Source organism: Gopherus evgoodei, chromosome 1 (genome assembly GCF_007399415.2).
Source record: "Gopherus evgoodei ecotype Sinaloan lineage chromosome 1, rGopEvg1_v1.p, whole genome shotgun sequence".
NCBI classification, from domain to species: Eukaryota; Metazoa; Chordata; order Testudines; family Testudinidae; genus Gopherus; species Gopherus evgoodei.
This window is the reverse complement of record NC_044322.1, coordinates 326930551-326950453: the sequence shown is the minus strand read 5'-3', so window position 1 is coordinate 326950453 and position 19903 is coordinate 326930551. Positions and strand designations below refer to the sequence as shown.

At 40.4% G+C, this 19903-nt stretch overlaps 1 protein-coding gene across 3 annotated transcripts in view; it reads left to right on the top strand.

The window, feature by feature from the left end:
• Positions 1 to 19903, top strand: part of GRM8 (glutamate metabotropic receptor 8) — a 534221-nt gene that overhangs the window by 102714 nt on the left and 411604 nt on the right. The window lies entirely within an intron of this gene.

Genomic DNA, 19903 nt, shown 5'->3' with positions numbered 1-19903 from the left:
CTATTTGATTTATTTGATCTATTTGGGCAACAAAATGGCAGATGAAATTTAATGTTGATAAATGCAAAGTAATGCACATTGGAAAGCATGATCCCAACTATACATATAAAATGATGGGGTCTAAATTAGCTATTACCACTCAAGGAAGAGATCTTGGAGTCATTGTGGATAGTTCTCTGAAAACATCCACTCAATGTACAGCAGCAGTCAAAAAAGCAAACAGAATGTTGGGAATAATTAAGAAAGGGATAGATAATAGGACAGCAAATGTCATGTTGCCTCTATACAGAGGTGAAAGTAAGCTGGTATGGCCCAGAGTACTGGTAAAAAAAAAGGTGCAGTAGTGTACGCGCAAATAAGTGGAGCATTCAGTACTGGCTTACTGTCACCTCTTTTGGCTGCATAACAAAAAGTTCAAACTCAAAGCTAATAAAAGCTTGGAAAGGGAAAACTAACTGTCACATTTTTCTCCTTGTCCTCCCTCCTCCTCCTCCTCCTCCAGCCAGGCTGCCCCACGCAGCTAGACTCCACGTTCCCCCACACTCAGCAGGGGCTGCAGCGGCTCCCCTCTGGCTTGTAGCAGGGAACAGAGGGACTGGCTGAGGGAGAAGTCTCCCCAAGTAGCTTGCTGCCTGCATAAGGACAGTTTAAATTTAGCTGTTCACCCCTCTCTGAACCAGGGGATTAGGGGCTATTTCTGGCATCCTTGTTAATTTCACTCAGGGTTGTTGCTGGGAGCAGAGGAGGATGTGTGTGAGACCAAGGCAGAGGAAGAATACGACAGGTATTTGACTGCACTGCTTAAAGCCAGTGGAAGGGGAAAACTCACTGTCACGTCTGTTTCTCTCCTCCCTCCTCCTTCAGCCAGGCTGCCGACAGGGCTAGGCTCCCCATTCCTCTGACCAAACCACTCAGCAGGGACTGCAGTGGCTCCCCTCTAGCTTGTAGCAGGGAGCAGGGGGACTGGCTGAGGGAGAAGCCTCCCCAGGTGGCCTGCTGCCTGCATAGAAACAATTTAAATTTAGCTGTTCACTGGGAGGTCTGAACCTGGATTAGGGGCTATTTTTGGCATCCTTGTTAATTTCACTCTCCCTTGTTGCAGGGAGTGTGTGGGTTGGTGAGCAAAGTCAGGGCAGTTAATTTATATTCAATTTATATTATTGAAGATCGCCTCATCCAGGGGGCAGAAAAGAACTGCCCCAGCTTTGGTCACTCACCCACCCCCAACAACCGAGAGTGAGAGAAGAGAATATTGTATTCTGTATATGTATTCTGTGGAAGAGAATATTGTATTCTGTATATGTATCAATGAAAAGTTTAGTGATGGAGTGCAGTGAATGAAGTGAGGGCTTCCATGAAATCTTGAAAACCTTATTTATTGCATGTCTTGCAATTTAAAAGCTGCAGCCCTTCTAAAGCTCTCTTCTGTGAACCTCATTAGATGTTTGGTATAGGGTGTTCTGGTGATGGCTACCTAAATAGTATCACAGAGTAATAATTTTCCTCTTAAAACCTAGGAAATTCCATTTAAAATAACTGTTGGGAATATGCATGCACAACCTTAATTCTTCTCCCTTGCACATATGCCCTACAATTCAGTTTTTTTTATTACATCATCACATACTATTTCTTAAATATTACAGTATATCATTAAAAAAACTACATTCTTAATACATATATGAAGCATCTTGTAATACTATTTACCACTGCACGTATGTCAGATAAATTGCATTAAAACCGTGTATGTGAAGAGTACATGGTGTACAGTTCTTACACAATACACTGCATAGTAGGTATATAATAGAGAATAACGGTGAAAACTTGCGGGCATAGAAAGATCACCAAAATTGTTGGTAAGTTATTTTTGTGGCTAATTGCCTCATCTCCTAAGGATGGCAGTGCTGCTGATTGAAATGAATTTGTATAATACATGGTTGCTGTCTCAATGGCAGATGGTGGCCAGTGTCTCATAAGTGGACAAGAAGAGTAGAGTAAAAAGTGTTTCTTCTGGTTTTTTTTAAGCTCACCGCTTTCCCCTGGGAGCTGTCCACAGCTGTATTCCTTCCACTAATCTGTATGAAAGGCTACCATCTAAGAAGGAGACATGGGACCATAGCCTTATGCCACTCAAAACATTTGCTGGCAATACTGCTCAGCCCAATAGGGGAACATATGCTGCAGCCCTTTTAGAGATGCAGCAGTGAATGAAGACTCCCCCACACCCTGAACAGATCTGTCTCCCAGATCTCTAGTTAGAGTGTTGACTTCTCTTGCAAATTGAGTTTGTATCTACAAGGCAAAATTGAGAGCTATGTTATTAAAATACATACCTTAGTGCAAAGAGAGTGTATCCTAATAACCCCAGTGCCAACACCTGTAGGGTGTAAAGTTAGGATCTTAAATCCATAATTATGTGCCTAAATATAAGTGATTTTATTTTCAAAGCTTCTCATCTCTTGCAGCTCTCATTGATTTCTGTGGAATTTATGGGTTCTCTTACATTTCTGAAAATGAGGCCATGTATACATTGGAGCACCAGGTTTGAAAATTTGACCTGGGTCAATAAAGATACTTTGTACCATTATGGCAATAAAAATAAAGTAAATACAAAAGAATGAAAAAGATGCTAAATGTGCTAATCTAAGGTAGTAGAAAAGAATATATGAAGCTCTATTGTAGTATATGACAAATGTGATCATGTAATTAAATACTATTTCATAATACTTATTCAGGGTATAGTTCACCTATCCATAGCACTCGCAAGAGATGTGGGCAGAATCAAGCTTGCATCGGCAACTTTAACTTTGTAAATTTCTGACACTTTAAGTGTGTAAACATGCAACTAATACGTTTGCTTATTATAGCTCTTTTCAGATGGAATTTAATACCAGTTTTTGGGGAATAAAGTATATATATATTTTCTCTTCTTAATAGATACTTATGAATGCCTGTAGAACAAATGTAAAGAACTCTTAAATTTCCACTACAGAAAAAGCTCTGACAGAAACCGAGTTAAAAAGCTTTCCCACAAGCTGGGGAAATTGGAATCACAGTGCTATGACAATTAGGTGTAAGGAAATGTATTTTAAATATCTACATCACAGAGTAATTTATTCATCTTTTGGAGACCATTTAGTGTAGAAAGCAACTGAATGAATGGAATGAGATTATTGCTACACAGCCTTGATTTTATTCTCATGTCTGGCACACTGTATTCATCCGTTAAACTGAATGCTAAGAGTATGTTTGAAGCCAGCCAGTCTTTTTGTTAGTATCCGACTGTTGTGACATCTGCTTCTATAAAGCCAACATTTTCATCTTTCCTTAGTAATTTTATCGTTAATAGTTGTTTCAGTATACTGCAGCCAAATTAAACCCATTTGAAGGATATGTATTATGGAGTGTGAAAAGACTTGCATCAGCAGTAGTATACTTTTATAAAGACTGAGTGACATAAAAATCTATAGAAAACAACTTCATTCATGAATGGCTAGACTTGCTAGTGTATGTTGATGACTAGAGTTGATTGACTGGAGCTAGAATTTCCTTTATGCGGGAAATTCTGACAATTTGAAATTTCCTTTTGTTCTGAGTTGGAACAAAAAATCAAAATTTTGAAACTTCCTGCAAAATGAAAATTCCAAAATGTTTCATTTCAAATATATTGAAGTGGCCTTATTGAACCCTTTAGTGTTGATAAGGTTGACATGCTTCATTGAGGCTTTTCTATTATTATTTACAATATAAAAAAATCAAACAAAGAAGTCAAAATGAAGCACATCAATAATTTTTTGATGAAATCAATATGCTCCTGCAAAAAATTTTGATCTTGTCAAATCAGGATTTCTTGATGGAAAACTTTCTTCTGAAAAATTTCAACCAGTTTTATGGTGACAACTGAAAATGGAAAGTGAAACTGAAATGTAAAAAATTCACTTGGGACTAATTTATATTAGCAAGTGAAAATCAAAATATATATGCATCACGGGTTGTCTTGGCATTGTGACAGATTTCTATTACCAATCTGCCTGAGGCGTCAGGTGATCAGGCTGAGGCCGCAGGATCATTAGGGGAGGAGATTACAGAGCACACCAAGTGTCTAAGTTTTAAAGCTTTATTAATAAAATAATAAAATAACAGCGGCGAGTGCTGGGAATGCTCCCACATCACTCACAGGAAGAAAGAAAGCGTTAGTGCCCCAAGCCCTAACCCACTTTCATACTCACACTCGCACTACCCAAGGCTGGCCAAGCCTGGGTGTAACGTAAGAAGAAGTGGGGGAAGGGTGGACATGAGTTCTTGTCCCATGCCCAGGTCATCCAGGGTCCGCTGTGATTTCCAACTTGCTTTGGCTCTTGGGAGGGTTTTTAAGTCCTGAGTTCTTTTGAGGGAGTTTCCTTCAGGGACCTCTGCTCCTGGTGCTCTTTGTACCAGTCCAAACTGGCTTTCTGTGGCCTCCTCAGCTTTCCCGAAACACACTTGCTCCAGGGATGTGGGACTCTTTTCCCCCTTGCTGGCCTTCACCATCTTGCCAGTTTTGCAATCCCCTGCCCAGCTGACCCCCTGCTTTTCCCACTGTTGGCTGGAGTTGGGTAAGAAGCTGATGTGGCTGCATAGAGTCTGTTCAAGTGCTGTGACCTTGGACTGGAGCCCATGTCTTATCTTCAGGCTGAGCTGAGACATTGAGTTAACTCATTCTCTTCTCTCTTCCTCCCCCTTTGGCCTTTCACAACCTGCAAAGGAATCTTCCACTCCACACTCATACCTTTAACCCTTCCCAAAATGCCAACAGCATTATCAACATACAATGCTGATCTGCCTCTCCAGGGGACCCCTTGAGTGAGGGGGCTACTGGGTTGTGACAGCATTATTAACCTGACTTGTCCTCAGAAGCCACCACTTGGGTTTTTGATGTTTCCAATATTTATTCAGTGCAGTTGGCACATTTAAATTTGGATTGGTGTCATCTTGTTTATTATGAGTTCTTTTAGCATATGCAGCCACAGACTGAAGCAAGAGCATTTCAAAATAAAAGATGTTTGTTCATCAGAATCTGCTGTGGTATTCATAAATGATACAGTATAGAGCCCCTAAAACAAATCAGCTGTGCACTGTGTACAGAAATACTTCTTTAGAGAGATGCAGATTGTTGGCATAGAGAGATGCAGATTGTTGGCACAGTGTATCTACTAGCAAAGTCTGACATAAGCTATCCTGTGTGGATATGCTTCTTCTTACGTTACACCCAGGCTTGGCCAGCCTTGGGTAGTGCGAGTGTGAGTATGAAAGTGGGTTAGGGCTTGGGGCACTAACGCTTTCTTTCTTCCTGTGAGTGACGTGGGAGCATTCCCAGCACTCGCCGCTGTTATTTTATTATTTTATTAATAAAGCTTTAAAACTTAGACACTTGATGTGCTCTGTAATCTCCTCCCCTAATGATCCTGCGGCCTCAGCCTGATCACCTGACGCCTCAGGCAGATTGGTAATAGAAATCTGTCACAATGCCAAGACAACCCGTGATGCATATATATTTTGATTTTCACTTGCTAATATAAATTAGTCCCAAGTGAATTTTTTACATTTCAGTTTCACTTATCCATAAGAGACTTATTGTCTCTTTACAGAGAGTGATGATAATATTGTGTTTAGAAATCTGGATATTCTTCATCCATCAAAACCTTTAGCTGGTTGTTAAAGCATGTTGTAGACTCCTGTAGGTTTAAATCACAGCAGGGCCAGAACAGCTCCTCATTCTACAAAAGTAAAGAAAAGGAATTCCATGAAGTTTACTGTGTAGATATCCTGAAACCAATCTTAGCCAACGAGCTTCTGTCTTCTCTGAGTGATCAGGAAAATTCTCATGATACTTTTTTATCAGGGTAGGGGTTTGTGTGGGGGTCCCTGACCGGCATTCCTTCTCACTCCTCTGATATGCTATGCTATGTGTTCTGGTAATCTCCCTGGCTACGAATTTCCGTCCCAAAGGTGGTAGCATTTCAGAGATGTGATTTACTTTATGTGTATGGTTTATAGCATTCTTGGGATCCTCTGGGATGAAAGACAAAATGTTTCCATTTTGCCTAAGAGGAGTGGAGGGAGACAAGATATGACAGCATATATGCACAAAAGCAAGACTGAGGAGATTTGACAGACTATTTCTTCAGAGCAAAGGACATTCAGGTTATCACAATGAATAATGCCCATGGCTACTGGAATATGCACATATGCATCCCATGAACCTAGGCTAGTCGTGTTAACTGATTTCTATTATGCTTTCCCCGCAATGCTGCTTACTCCTGCTCACCCATGCTCAGGTATGTATCCCACAACACTTTGCAAAACTGAATTCAGATCTTGGCACTGGCAAATACTAAATCTGTCAGAGACAAGATATGTTCATTCTACATCCTCTACAAGCAGGGAATGGCTTCACAGACCCTTGGTGCCTAGAAAGTGGTATCCAAAGCAGAGATAAGAAAGGAACAAGCTGATTGGTGGGTTTAGCCTTGAATGACCTATGGAATGTTCTCTAACTTGTAAACACAATCATGCTATATATACAGCTAGTTCTGAATACATATAGCGAGACTCTGCTATCCAGACTGAATTGGTAAATATTAACTCTTTCCTTTCTGTACAGTTCTTGTCACAGAGTAGCTGTAATCATTTCCCTGGGGCACAGTGAGTGAAAACTGTGTGTGAAATGCTGCCATTCTTATTTGGTGGTAGGTTATTGGTTTTTTTTTTAATTCAGTGCTTACTTCTCACTGGTGAGAAGCAGGGATTTTTCAAAGGGGCAAAAATCTTTAAAAAAGTCACATAAAAGTTTTGAATTACATGAAAGAAAGCAATTTTTTTCAATTTTTGGGTGTAATATACTAACTTTTTTGACTGTAAGTGTGCTACAGCTCCCAGTTAGAGGACTTGAAGCCAAATTTACATCCGTATAAAGACATCTGAAGATAGGTATGTCTGAAAATCCCCCTATTCACCTAAGTGAGTTAAGTATTTAACTCTTATTGAAGTCAATGGGAGTTAGACACCTACCCTGCTTAGTGCCTAGTGGGATTTACTGAGGTTGCTATCTGAATCTTTAGGTGCCTAAAACGCTGTCCCTTGTTAGTTCTGTAGCTCAAACTGTAGAAGCTCATACTTTAGCTCTTCTATCCATGACAATAGCCAAGATGATGGTTGTTACATCTGTGAATAAGTGCTAGCTGGGGAAGCTAGGAGGCAACTACAATGCATTTAAGGGAGCATATTGTCCTTTAAAACTTCAAACACTTCTTTAAAAGTGGGTGATCTGACTTGGTTTAATACTAACACCTCATTTATGTTTTTCACCCTGACTTAGAATTCTGTCCCACCTCCCCCAGTTATATTCTCTTCAGTCACTATTGTATCAGCACAACTGCCACCAAGCCAATAGTTCGTGATCAACAGTGTGTGAAAATTATGCAAAATCTGTTTTCACTTCTATAGAGTGGGAGGAGAGGTGAGGGCAAGGGAAGAGAAAGGACAATCATCCCAATGGCTAACTCCAGAAATTATCCAGTCTCTGATGGGGATCTGGTAGCAGCAAGAGGGTAAATACAGCAACTTTAGTCACTGGCATAAGTAAGTGCAATTCCTACTGACTTCAGTGGAGATTCTACCTTGCCACTTCAGAGCTGAATTTGGCCCCTGGTGAGAAGAACCAACAGGGCAGCTCATTCTCCTATTGACTAAAACAGAATTGCCAATAAAGCAAGAGATTTCCCCCTTCTTCAGGATGTTCTCTTAAGTCAATAAACTGGCAGCTGACTATGCGAGATCCTACATCCCTTAAATTACTAGCTATATGCTCTATAGCACTAATTAGCAAATGAATTTAAAAAGAGAGCCAACTGGAGCAGAATCCAATTTTCCAGCTACCATGTAATTTTATTGTCCCTGAATTACAAAAGCAGCTGTGCTACCTCATCCTGAGACTGGTCTCTATATATTCTCATAATTCATCACAAGCAATTACACTTCTTGAAAAAGTGGGTAACTTGACAGACCCTAATGAAGTAAATACAGCTAAGAGGGCTTTAAAATATCAGAGCTCACACTGAGCTCAGAGTTCTGAGCAAGATGAACAAACCGATGCACATAATTAAATCTGAGGCCCCCCAATAACACTGCTCTACAGCCAAAATGCTTCTGAAATAAATGTAGTCCAACTTTACTAATTCTGGGTCACTGAGAATGAAAATGATGCTAAAAATTGTTGATTGGCTCTAGTTTTCAAGATATGCTGTTGGGTCAGTATATACGACCCTTGACTTGGGAATGGTGGAGGATAAGTGAGTTATAAAGGGAAAGGATCTCAATTTAAACCAGAAATGACTAAAATACATCTTTGACTGGATCTATGAATAAATCTATGACTGGGTTTGGACAGGACTTGCTTTTTAGGCAAAACAATGAATGATGCAATCTGAAGCTGGTATTGCATCATACATGATATGAATTGCGTCATGTTATTCCTAGAAGTCATGGATGATGCAATCATAACGAAGCTTACATCACTCTGCTGAACAAATTGCCCTCTATCAGCTCTAGAAATCATACAGTGTCGTGCTCTCTTATTTGTCAGTGTTTGATTTTGCAAAGGGACACATTTCTGTTTAGCCAAAGTGAGCAGAGATGCCTCGTACTTGTGTGAAGAGTGCAGATAATTTCTGCTATGTTTGTGATGAAGTGACTTTTGCATCACAAAAGCGCAGTATAACCACTATGGTTAAGAAAGCCTATCACCTTTATTTTGGCTGCAAAATTGGAGATCAGGACAACAGGTGGGCCCCACACATATGCTGCAACACTTGTGCAACAAATCTTGGCCAGTGGTTGAACAGGAAAAAGAAATCTATGCCTTTTGCAGTGCCAATGATTTGGAGAGAGCCAACAGATCATAGCAGCAATTGTTACTTCTGCATAGTGCCTCCAGTTGGGAAAGGTGTGTCAAAGAAGAAAAAGTGGACTGTGCATTATCCAAACATTCCATCAGCTATATGCCCAGTACCCCACGGAGAAGGACTGCCGGTTCCTGATGCACCAGAATCACTCTCACTTGAGTCAGATGAGGAAGAGGAAGAGGATGAAACTTGTGGTCCTGAACCATCAATGTCACAGGACCCACATTTTCTCCCATCCTCCTCCTCTGAACCACACCTCCTAACACAAGGTGAACTGAATGACCTTGTCAGGGATTTGGAAGTACCCAAGAGTAAGACAGAGCTGTTGGGCTCCAGACTACAGCAGTGGAATCTCCTGGCAGGCTATCAGGGCAAATGGAGCCCATCAATGCTTGCAGACTATTGCTGGACAGTGACAAGAGATGCTCCATTTAATGAATACAAGAGCCAAGCCAAGAAGCGCCGAGTAGACACTGAATAGGACTAAACTATGTACATAATAGTTTTTTGCCTTTTGTTTCATAATAAATGTTATTTATATAACCCTTTTGCTGATTTTTAAAGTGTTACATAAATAGGACAGGTGAAATATTATCATGTAAAGCAACCATAAACACATGAAAAGACCTAGGTTTACAATTTATGATTAAAACTCTACTATCTACACAATATACATAGACATAAAATGTAAGAACTTAAATATCTTAGAAACAGTAGCCAATCAGTTGTTTTAATTGTCATATTTGAATTCAGCACATCAAAATACATAATAAATAGCACATTTTATCTCTGAAGCAGACGACTTCTCAAAAATTGTAGACCAGTGTAAGTAGAAAAGGAATTTGAATGGGTTAAGAAGTCCCTAAGGCTGTCTGCCCATTCTTAGTTTCCTGTTTGATCTACTGATTGGAGAATGTGTGAAATGTCAAAAGAAGAATTAAGTCATTCCCAAGATCAAATCTCCTCCCCATATGCTCTGATTTCAGCATGAATATTATCCATTTGATCTACAGTTTCTTCATCTCATCATAGAAGGGCTGGGTTTTAAAATATTTAGAAAGTTGCTTACAGATGGTGGGATAACTTAATATACTTGGTATTCAGAGAGGCAAGAGACATGATGTAAAGTGATGTGAATATATCAGAGTGGAGCTCCCTTACTGGGAAAACGCCACCGTTAAACATTTATCAATAGATTTTTGTTGCATACAACACTGACAGTTAAAGCTCTCCTTAGATGGATTTTCATCTGGAGTTCCATAGCAGTGCTAAGCACGGCAAGATTTGCTTCAGATGTAAAAATGTGCATAATACATAAGTACCTTTTTAATGTTTTCCTCTTAGTGTATCACAGTGCATAGACAGATGTGTGTGATGGGTTCAGTCACTGGGACTGTTACCTGATGTGCTGAAACTACCTCTGAGCCTGTTTTCCCTGCCAGCATAGGACTCCAGCACCCTGCCTTGTTGAGCCAGACATGCTGGCCTGCTGCAACCCAGACTCAGGGTCTGGGCCATGCCCCCAAAGCTGCAGACTTTAACCAAAAACAGCTCAGCAGGTTACTTTTCGAGCACCCAGACACCCAGTTCCCAATGGGATCCAAACCCCAAATAAATTTGTTTTACTCTGTATAAAGCTGATACAGAGTAAATTCATAAATTGTCCGTCCTCTGTAATACTGATGGAAAGATATGCACAACTGTTTGCTCCCCCAGGTATTACCCTGGATTCATTAATAAACAAAGGTGATTTTATTAAGTATAAAAAGTAGGATTTAAGTGGTTTCAAGTAATAATAGACAGAACAAAGTAAGTCACCATGCAAAATAAATAAAAAGCACACAAGTCTAAGCCTAATACATTAAGAAACTGATTACAGGTAATATCTCACCCTCAGACATGTTCCAATAAGCTTCTTTCACAGACTAGACTCCTTCCTAGTCTGGGTCCAATCCTTTCCCCTGGTATAGTCCTTGTTAGTTCCAGCAGACATCTCAGGTGGTAAGCAGGGGTTTTCTCATGACTGGCCACCCCTTTGCCCTGCTCCACCCCCTTTTATAACTTTGGCACAAGGTGGGAATCTTTTGTCTCTCTGGGTCCCGACCCCTCCTTCTAAATGGAAAAGTACCAGGTTTAAGATGGATTTCATTATCAGGTGACATGGTCACTGTAAGACCCCTAGTCTCCATTTCCCATGGGCTGGCCCACACATACACAGGAAGGCTTTCAAGTGACTAAGGCCATTTACAACTGATTGTTTTTGGAGCACCCTTAATGGCCTCCTCTTAATATGTTTACATCAGTGATACAAGCTTATATCTTATTCTCTTAACTCCAGACATAGAAATAATACGTGCAAGCAAATAGGATGAACACACACATTAGATTATAAGCTTTGTAATGATACCCTTACAAGAGACCTTCTGCATAAAATATATTCCAATTACATCATAGTCACATTCATACACATATTTTCATAAAGCATATGGAGTTCAATATCACAACTTGTATGTTTCAGGACTGGTTGATTTGTTGCTGTATCTTACATAGGATTCAAGGTTCTGGTATCAAATTATATTCCTTTGTGGTATCCCTTGTGTATAATTACAAATAATGACTTCTGATGAGTGCCTGACTTTCTTCAACCCATTAGAAAAAAACTACTTTCCAAATTTATAACACTTCATATTGTACAAGATAACTACCTTGATTATATCCTACTATACCATGTTGGCACAGCAGATGATGAAAACTAACATGTTTTGTCGTAATGTCACTTATTAAACTTTACTAAAAGGTATTTTCTAGCTAATGGATAAAACTCAGGTGGTGCTAAGTATCTTAATTTCTGCTACCCACAGCCTACAAAACAATTACCTATATTAAATTCAATAAGTTTATCTTCATTTTATTAAGAGCCTGATCCTACAGACCATTATCTATTTGAGTAAACCTACTGATGTGAGTAAGGATGTGGATGATTGGCCTTATGTGTGTAAGGCCTTTTGGGCAGGGACTATGTTTTCCCTTTTGTTCTGTGATGTGCCATGGACAGCTATAGAAATAATAATACTGTTACTAGCAAACAACCATTAAGAGTCTTAATTCTGCTCTGTGCTCATGAAAACAACAGTGTTGCATCTGAAAGCTGACCTCTGCTCAGGTTCACGGACACGTGGGGTTAGCCATTAGTCAAGACAGCTGGAGGGAAGGCAGGAAGAGAATAGATAATGAAAAGAAATATAGTAATGATGTATGCTTCCTACCTCAAAAACATATAAGATGTGACAAAGCATGATGTACATCTTCATGATGCCTGCACAAGTGATGCCAACAACATCTATACACATGCACACAAATGCTCTGCCCCACCATACTACCCATGAACCTTTGTTGAATTTTTTGTTGTCACTTATGTCCTGAAACTCATGGGACTAACAGAGCTGTAAGGTGCTATTCAACATGAACCGTAAAGGAGATGATAAAGGAGGAAGGCAACAGAACAATAAGAAGAGGCTAATGCATAATTAATAGCACTGATAGCAAGTATGGTACATGAGTGAGGAAAGAGGAATCAGGTCCTTACATGGAAACTCTTCAAGGCAGGAACATCATTGCCTTCTATGTACTGTAAGGTACCTAGCACATATTTAAAACTGTTCTACCACCACGTGGGTGTCCACGTGCAAACTGACAAATTGTATTGGAGTTTCAAAATAAACTGTTATGAATCATATCCTCATTTTTTAGAAAAAAATGGTTTTTGTTCTACTGATAAAGAGCAAAGGTTTCATTGCCTGACATTCTGTGTTAGTATAAATATTATCTTTACACAGCAACACTTACGTACATAGAAATCTTCCAGAGGACCTGAAAGTAGCTGACCATTAACTACCGATGTACAAGATATTACTCTTCACAGGAAACAGGGCAGTGTGTATTGCTAACTAATGGAATCAGAGTGATTTACATCCAGCTGATGGCAGCCTATAGATTATACTTTTGTACTTCACTTTTCAAATACTTGTAAGTTCTACTGAATTTTCTTTTTTCTAACCAAAATGGATTTTAAATTGCAGTCAGTTAGATGCGGGGCATAACTTTTTTTGCTCTAGCTAATATTGGTAAAATATTTTTCATAGTAAATGTACAATGACTTCTTGAACCAGATGCATTATTGTACACCCAAATTACTTCTGTGGTTGATGGGTGTCCTGCCAACTATGTCACACGCCTCAACTTAGATGAACAGCCAGTATCTGTTCTTCTAAAATGTACTTATAAATGCTCTACCAACAGGGAATCCATCGCTAAAAAATTATTGGGACAGACTACCTGCTCCCACTGTAAAACCCATAGAAGGAGGCCTGAAGTGTAGACGTATCGCTTCATGGGAGGAGGGTTTTGTTGTCCCTGGAGTTGGCAGGGGCCATACTTCTCAACATTACAGATCATAGATGTCTATGGAGCTTGACACGCCAGGCATCCTAAAGGGAAGGCTCTGTGTTAATGTTCTGGTCACGCTTTTCCAGTGGTACTACCACTGGCTGCTTCTCTGATCTACCTCAGCCCCATACCTGTGGGTTTGTGGAGCCCCAAGAGAGTGGTCTTATCCTGGGCAGGATAAATTACTCCTGACAAGGATCTCATGTGACCAAAGAGACTCTTCAGCCCCTTTCAGAAAGATTTTAAAAGGCATCATCAAGTCAAATTTGGCTTCTATCTAGGTTTCAGACACACTGGCATCTACAACCGCTAAAGAGCATTGAAGGGTGTGTTCTCCCTTCAGCACTGAGAAAGTCAAGGGGAAGAGCCCTGAAAGCTGTAAACCACAGTGGGCACAGGAACTGCTTTTGTTTTTGATGTTTTGCTTAAGTTTTGTATCTGAAGAATAAAACTGTGCCTGGAAAGAGATGTGGCCTGCGAAGGTTGGGGGATCCAACCTGAATGAGGGTTAGCCTGATGCCAGACTGGATAGGCAGCACGGCTACAATTAATTTTTCTTCAATTTCTGTGGAAACCAATTTAAAAACCAAACCAAACCCTTCACCCTTTCAATGTCTACAGTTCAAGCAATGGAGCACTGATAATGTTATATTGCGTGAGAAACAAAAGCTGACTACACAACAGTGAAACTGGTGAGACTATTTTCCAGCCTGAGTGAAAGGCCCAAACACAACACAAAAAGTAAATCAGACCATTATAGTTATCTCAGCTTTTAAAAATCGGGAGTGTCATGAGTAACACAGGTAAGGTCTTTTAAAATACGATTTTTAAGCTGACATGAAATCTTTAATGGCAGAGGTGAAACAATCACGAAGCAGGTATCAATGGCTATCAGTAGGTGAGTACAGATGGTTTAAAACCTGTGTAGGTGCTGGTTTTTCATTTTTGTTTTTTTCATTCAGCCCTTCTGAGGGTTTTTAGTTTCCTTTTTAAGGAAAGGATCTCAGGGATGTTTATTTTCTATCCTGTGAAAGCTTTAGTCACCCTCTTAAAACTGAAGATCCAGAAACTGCTTGTGCCATGCTTTGGAAGCTTTGCTTTACTCCAGGGTGATCCCCCTCAGGAAGAGAGAATGTGTTTTGTTGGGAAGAAGGAATCTTTGGAATCCAGGAGAGTTTGGAGGGAAAACCTAGATTATTGCCTTACTCCGGGACCAGAGATTGCATTACTAAAGTGTGGCATGGTGTGATGGGGTGTACACACTTTCCACTGGACAACAAGGTGTTAAGGAACTTCTATGGGCTCAGCCAGCCCTGCCCTGGCCCACCACACCTGCAAGGCATGCACAGGCTGAAGGAAGAGTTAAAAAGAGAACGGAACAGCTCACTTTTGGGCAGACCAGGGAAGAGACCGCACCTTCAACCCTCAGCTGCTGAGGAAAACCAGAAGCTTTCCCAACAACTGCCTGAAGGTCTCTCCCTGAGGGAAGGGGTGCCTTAATCCTGATACACCCTGAGAGGGAGGCATTCCCTTCTCTCTCACTAACTCAGTTTGTGTTATCTTATGTCTTATGGACTACCCAGAAGGGGAGTGTAGAGATATATTTGTAGAAGATTATAATTTAGAGATGCTCCCTCATAATGAACAGTATTATGAACATAGGAATTTGGAGATGTGCCCTGGAGGCAGGATTTGGGAACATCATGCGGCTGTGTGCAGCAGTTTACTACAGAAGCTCTCCAGTCTGTTTTATTAAAGTTTTATTCCTTTCCCATTCACTGGTTTGTAATTTAATGAACAACAAGATCGTTACAAGGAGAGACTTGGAGTGACCTGACCGGAAGGCCAAGTCACAGGAAGAGGCAGGCCACCGCAGACGTGGAGCAGCCAGTGGCAGCAGTACCCAGTGGAGAGAGAGAGCTGCCACGAGGAGATGCCAGAGTTGGGCTGAGCCCTTCACAACGGGTGGACAAAGTGGGCATCCTTCCCACCCTGGACTGAGGGGAGGACTGACTGAACCAGACAGTCAAATACCATCGACGTAGAGACATGGGCTGGTAGGTCAGACAACATGGACCTAGATTATCTCCTCAAATCAGTGATTCAGAACTAAGGCTACGTTTTAGTCACGGGTATTTTTAGTAAAAGTCACGGGCAGAAAACAAAGATTCGTGGCCCATGACTTGTCCATGACTTTTACTACATACTCCTGACTATAACTTTTTTTTGGGGGGGCCTTCACAGGGGTGCCAGGGGTGCTGGGGGAGGGGCAGCGACACATGGCCTGGGACCCCCACTGGTGCTGGGGCGGGAGGTTGGCGGGGCTGGCAGACTCCCTACCTGGCTCCGTGACTCCCCTCCCCCGCAGCAGCAGCAGAGCTTGGGTGTGGGAGGGGGCAGTGGATTGGGGCACTAGGATGGGGTGAGGCAGATTCTGGGCAGCGCTTACCTGGGGGGCTCCCTGGAAGTGGAACATCCCTCTCGCTCAGCTCCTAGGGGGAAGTGTGGCCAGGCAGCTCTGCGTGCTACTTCCTCCCCGAGCGCTGGCTTCGCAGCTCCCATTGGCCACGAACCGCAGCCAGTGGGAGCTGTGGAGGTGGTGCCTGCAGGGGTGGCAGCATGCAGAGCTGCCTGGCCACACCTCCAGGCTCTTAAAGCATACCCATATCCAGCCACGAAAAAGCAAGTCTGAATTTTTGGAGCTCACAGACTGCTACTGCTGATTTGTTCCTGGGTTTTTAACAATAGCAGCCTCTCTCACAGACCTAATTAAGGACAGGAGGCCCAAGAAGGTGCACTGGTCAAGGCCTGCGAAAAGTCCTTTTAGACGTTGAAAGACCTCTTATGTAAAGAGTCTGTCCTGTTCAGTTCTGACTCTTCAAGAGATCATTTTACAAGCTGATGCCTCAGAAGTGGTGAGCCGACCCCTTCACAGAGGGCTTAGGATTGCCTTCTTTCCCTGCTACCAATGTATAGCAGCGAGTGAGAGGACCTCATTGCAGCTGCGCAGGGAGACTGGTTTACTACTGTCTGATTGGGAAGAATGTCCCCCTACTGAATCACCTGAAAAACTTACTGCATCTCCAAAATGTTGATTTGAGATCTCTGATCAAAGTAGTAAAACAACACACAACCCTGCTTACCTTATTTGATCACAGCATGAGATGGTATTAGCGCAGATCAAACACTTGAGTCTTGATTATCCATACCATGGAAGCTTTTATTCAGTGAAGGGAGACTAAGATGATGATCTGACGGATGGCAATTTGCAGATGTGACTAATAGCTGGAAGACAGTGACCTCGGCTCTCATCCAGCAAGTGTTCAATATCTAGGCCCTAAGGATCTATTTAACTTCAGTGAGGCTTTTGTGCTCACAGAGCTCTTCTGTACAGAAGAGGTGATGATAATTTTGAAAAGACAAGGCTTTTAATGATTAATGATAGACATAAAACATGAGAAATCATCAATATGAAAATGTTTGTTTGACTGTGCAAACTTCTTTCTAAGCATTTATACTCCTTAGCAAAATTGTTTTGTTTATTAGTATGTGGCAAAATACTAGCTGAAATTGACCTGTTGCCAACAATGTTAGCTGTAATAACTCTTTTTTTAAAGTGGCATTGCTGATATACTGGGGACAGGATGGAAGTCAGCTGCATCAGTGACTATTATAGCTATGTCAGTGTAACTCCTCATCAACAACTTTCAAGATTTTTGGCTGCCTATTTATAGGATCATTCTATCTCAACTCACTTCCCTATATCTGGTAAACTGCTCCCAAGTCTTTGCCTGAAAGGATATAGAGAGATTTCATATGAAACCTTTGGCTAATGTTTTAAATTGACAATTCTAGTGGGCAAGAACCCATTGAATGTTTGTCCAACACTTGAACTGAACAGGTGAAGAAGGGAAGGACTTTTAGGAGCAACATGCCCACAGGACACTTGCATTGGAGAAGTACAGAAGGGTCATGCAGTTTTTCCTACTATTCTTCTCTGTCTTGGGCCTCCCTTAGGTTAGTCTGGACCCTATGTTGGGAACACCAGAATAAACCCATTAGTAACATTCCCTATTCAGTGGTCCCTGGATCAGAAAGTGATGAATCTTCCTTCTCTGGAAGACTCTAGGCGTGGACCACCACTTGCCTGAAAATAAATAAAAGATGCTAGTCTTATGCTTCTGGCACTAAGAGGCTTCTTTTTTCACTTCTTCTTCATCTAATGGGTTAAGATCTTTCACTAGGATCTCTGATAGCTGCCTGAGGCATTTATGTTGTCCTGCCCACGCTGATGTGAGGGTGTCTGGTATTTCCAGGAGGAGTAGGTCAGCATATTGCAGGATCAAGACTTAAGACCATACATACTAAAACCTATGGGTCTTTCAGAATGGTACACTGTAGCTTTAAGTGACAAAGTACTAAGGAATGAATATAGAAATATATATAGTTAAATAACTTTAAGGCTGTGGCATAAAATAGCCCAAGCTAACAAATTCAAAGGCGCCCTCATGTGCCTCTCTTTCTTTCAGAGCGCTTAGTTCTGTCACCATTATGCACATTGAATTACTCCATTCCCCAAGCAAAAGTGGCAAAATCTGACTCACTGTAAATTGGGATGGGGAAGGCAGATGTTGGATGGTGGTGCATCCAACAGTTATGCAGTCATTTATTCTTTTTTTTCTTAAAAAGCAAAGCAAAAAACAAACTACTGCCCCACAATTATCAGGACTGCATGTTGTATGAATACAATGTGGATATTGTTATATGTATTTGTGTTTAATTTTAAAAGATAATAAAGGATAAATATAAGAAAAACTTCCCATAGGGGATTTTTACCCCAGTTACCAGTAGGATTTATAGTGTAGATACAGACCATATTTAGGGAGTTTTGAAAATACATGTTACTGAATTGATAGACCATAACAGCTCCTTTGCATAGGAAGCATTGTGCTCTGCCATGTAAAAATGTTCTTAGGGATATGTAAAATATGGTTTATTAAATCTACAGTCCATAACCAGAGTTGTTACAGTTAAAGTATAAATTCTTAGTTCACGGTTTATTGATCTGGTGCATTCTAATAACTTGCCTGCATGCCAAACATTCTTTTGAATTTTGTTGAAAAAGAGTTAGTGTGTCTCTTTAGCTGCTTTTTCCCCCTCTTGTAATCAATGATTAAGGCTGTATTTCCTCTCTCCCCTCTCCCCCATGAATAAATGTAATTTTTCACAGAGAAAAATGGCAACTATTAAGGGGAACATTAAATGTTATAAAAACATGTTTACAAGCCAGTATCTACCTATTGCTTTTTAAAGTGCTGGAAATGTTTCAGAACATCCCATGAAGGAATTTATATTTCTTGTGCTTGATGTAGCTTTGCTTTGTTGATAGTAGCATTTTCTTTGAGAGATCACCTGTATTTTACATTTTTGAGATTATTTTGTCCTTCTGACCATCTTCTAAATGACTTTGTCACCCTCAGCCAGCTGAAACTAGTAACCTGCCTTTTAGACTAGACCTTAATAGCAGCAGAGGGAAGGGACGGCTAACTTAAGTAAGAAGCAATTTAGTAACTTGCTTAAAGTCACATAAAGTCTCTGACAGACCTGGGATAAGAAACCAGATTTCCTAAATACCATTCCTTTTGCCTTAATCACAAAATCATCCTTCCTTCTTGTGCTAATGACACAATATTTCATTGGCCTCAGACAATAATTTTGGGGTAATTAGCTGGTATTCCACATTCCCACTCAAAGTATTTTCTGATAACTTTCATGACTAGTTGGTGAATATTTCAAGTGTATCCCATCACCACTGTTTTCAAATCATTCTCATTATAAAATATCAAAAACATTCTTTGGTGAAAAAAATTATAATTTAAATATTTTTGCAAAAGAATTGACAATAAACATTACCTCTAGACAATAACTTTTTAACCTCCTCAAACTTTATTTGTTACAGAAAGCAAAGTTATGACTGAACCCTATCAGATTACCTATTCTGAGGCTTTTCTAGATGCATAAATGGAGTGTAGATGTTTAAATATTTTAACTAGTCCTCAGAAATAGCATAACCATATTTCTTTGCAGTTATTTAAAATCTCTTCTGCTCTCTGCATGCAAAATAATTGTGATGACAAGCTGTATAAAAATCACTAATTTCCAATATAGGTATATAGCTAATATCTTTTTTTCAAACATCTTCCTGCATAACCCAATTACTTAGGCTTTGTTTTCTTGTGTGATGCTATGAATGATGCCTTGTTAAATCATGAAAAATCAAAACAAAACGTGAAAGAGACAAACCTTATGAAATAGGGAAAAAAATCTTAAATGTCTTCCAACTATAAAAAGTAACATTTAAACATTAAGCTCCTCAAAGATGTGACCTTTTTTCTTGATTTGTCAGTTGTACAAGTTCTCATTCTTCCTTCACTTTTGCATCTTAATATGGCTGGAATGGGGGAAAATGTTGTTCTGGTATGTCACCAGGAGTCATGACTCATGACATCTGGGGAATA